Below are 2,806 nucleotides of genomic sequence, written 5' to 3'. Positions count from 1 at the left end.
CTCTCCCTCTCCCTCTCTCTCTCTCTCTCTCTCTCTCTCTCTCTCTCTCTCTCTCTCTCTAATGTTTTTTTGAAACAGGATCTCACTAAGTGGATCTGGCCATCCTGGAACTCATTCTGTAGACCAGGCCTGGAACTCATAGAGACCCACCTACCTCTGCCTCCCATGTGCTTGGGATTAAAGAGGTGAGCCACAATACCTGGGAGTCACTTTCTAATAGTACCAAGCAGAGGACCAAACTCCAGATCCAAATGATAACACTATCCTTATAGTACCCATGAGAATTTCACATAGATTGTCCCTGCAATGGTTGGCCAAAGGGGTATGAAGCAAAGGAAGGAAGACAGAATATCTAGTGTATGATTATATAATTGAGATAAATAGGCCTCATTTCACACACCAATTCTAACTTCAGTTGGCTGGGATTGCCTGTCTGACCAGCTTTATTGAGAATGACTCTGATGCCCTTTCAACCCACTTTAACTAATTAGATGCATCTACTACGGGGATATGAATGGAGAGAGGCAGAATGAGTAGCACATGTTTGCTGTCCCTATTCTAATGACTGCCACTGGGTATGCCATAAACATGTCGTGAAAACATGAAAATCAATAGTAAGCAATGTGTGAAGGGCCCTGGCCTCCTTGGCATGTCTAAGGGACCTTTTCTAGCTCTTGGGAGCCCCACTCACTGGAGGTCAAGTCTTCAACACATGAGCCTTTGGCGATGTATGTGCTTCAGACTCAAATAAGAACACTGGTGGTCTGAAGTAGGCTGAAAGTACAGGCAGCTTGGCAGCCTGAATTCAAGCCCAGAAAGCTATCAAGTGGTCAGCCGCCTGAGTGCTGCTCTCTCCAGGTAGACATACACCTAGCATCCCGGCCTGCTGTGGCTTAAGTGTAAAATGTCCTACTCTGGGTTATATTTTCAAATGTGTGGTGATTTGTCAGCCTTTTGGAAAGTTGTGGAACCTTTAAAAGATGGCGTCTTAGTGGAGGAAGTGAGTCCCTGTGGTGGACCTTAGGGTTTTATATCTAGGCTGTGTATTAAGATCTGTGTAATAAAGAGCAGCCCTATTTGACCTGAGTCAGTATAAGCCTTTGGATGGTCCATCTATTGTCAGGCTAGGACCTTTATTCTTCATGCCCCGACTCCTTTCTTACCTTTGCGGAGCTTAGCCTTCCTCATTGTGTGGAAAAGTGGTAAGTTCTCACCATGGGGTACCTGATCCAAGTCTTTCCATGTTTAGTTCAGAAAGTGGTTCCTTAAAAAGTCATGTGACCTAAGCCAGAGCTGAGAGTTCTTGTAGATTATCTATGTTAGTACTTAAAGGGGACTTCCTCTCTCAGTAGAGTTACAAAGCAGGATGTTAGAAGCCAGGACTACTGGAATGCCCTTCAAAGAGAAGATGCTCATCTGCAAGTGAGTAAGGAGGCAGCTGACAGAAACCCTGAGGTGAGAAAGAGAGAGACAGGGAGCCACAGGAAGAGAGGGAGGACACCTGCTGACATCGTGCAATTTCCTGGTCTTTGATATGTGCTCCATGCACTTCTGGACTTTGACTGAGTGAGTCAGTAAATCTATTTTTAATTGTACTATCTTGATGGGGGTTTGTTCCATCCTCACTGATAATAAGTACCATAGTTACTCCTCTCATTAACTGTTGATAAGTTTATCTGTTTTAGGATGGACAGACAAAGAAATTCGAATTCACGAGCGCCGATACCATTGTTTTTAAGGCTTTCTGAATGCCAGAGGTGCCCCTTCCCCCTTAACTATGCCCCTACAGGAAAAGGAGGTCATGGAATGAGTATATTGAGAGAAGAATCTTTCAGGAAAATGATACTTTCTGTGGCTAAGAAGAGTTTTAGAATGTGAGAGTGGCCGTTCTGCCCTGTGGTTAGTACATCCTCCATACCCAAACCAAGAGAAGAGTTCTGTCTCCTTCTGTTGCTGTAACAAGACATCCTGGCCAGAAGCAGCATGGGTGGGGACAAGATCTGCATGGCTTACATCTTAGGTCACAGTACATCACTGAGGGAAGTCAGAGCAGGAGCTCAAGCAGATGCTTGTAACAGAGCCCATCTAGAACACTGCTTGCTGCTCACACAGAGGTCTGTTCTTAGCTCGCTTTCTTATCTAGCCCAGGACCACTTGCTAAGATGGTGCCACCTACAGAGTTGGGCCCTCCTACATCAACTAACAATCAAGATAACCGCCCACAGACATACCCACTCTAGGCAATCCTTCAGTTGAGACTCCCTTCACTGGTGACTCAAGGTTATATCAACTTGACAGTTAAAGCTAATGGGGACAATGGTACTTCCTTAGTGCCTCCCGTCCATCCCCTTTCTTTGATGGAAAGGCTCAAGCAGATACAACATAGATGGTATGGTTTGAGTTTGAAATATCTATCACAGGTTCACATACTGAATGAATCCTTAGTCCTCCATAACCGGTGTTTTATAGGGAAAGGTTAGAAACTCTAGGGGTTGCAGCCTCACTGGACAAAGTAGATAGCTAAAGGGATGCTTAGGAGGCTATGTCTAAGATCTGGCTCCTTTCTCCCCTCTGCTTCCTGGCCAGTTCGAGGTGTCTTAGTTAAGGTTCTATTGCTGTGAAGAGACACCATAACCAAGGCAATTCTTATAAAAAGAAAACATTTAATTGGGGCTGGCTTACAGTGTCAGAGGTTTTGTCCATTATCATCATGATGGGAAGCATGGCATTGTATAGGCAGACATGGTGCTGGAGGAGGATCTGAGAGTTCTACATCTTGATCTGCAGGGAGCAGGAGGAAACTGTG

This window comes from Mus pahari, chromosome 19 (assembly GCF_900095145.1).
Source record: "Mus pahari chromosome 19, PAHARI_EIJ_v1.1, whole genome shotgun sequence".
Taxonomy (NCBI): domain Eukaryota; kingdom Metazoa; phylum Chordata; class Mammalia; order Rodentia; family Muridae; genus Mus; species Mus pahari.
The sequence above is the reverse complement of the archived record's forward strand: the minus strand, read 5'-3'. Positions refer to the sequence as shown.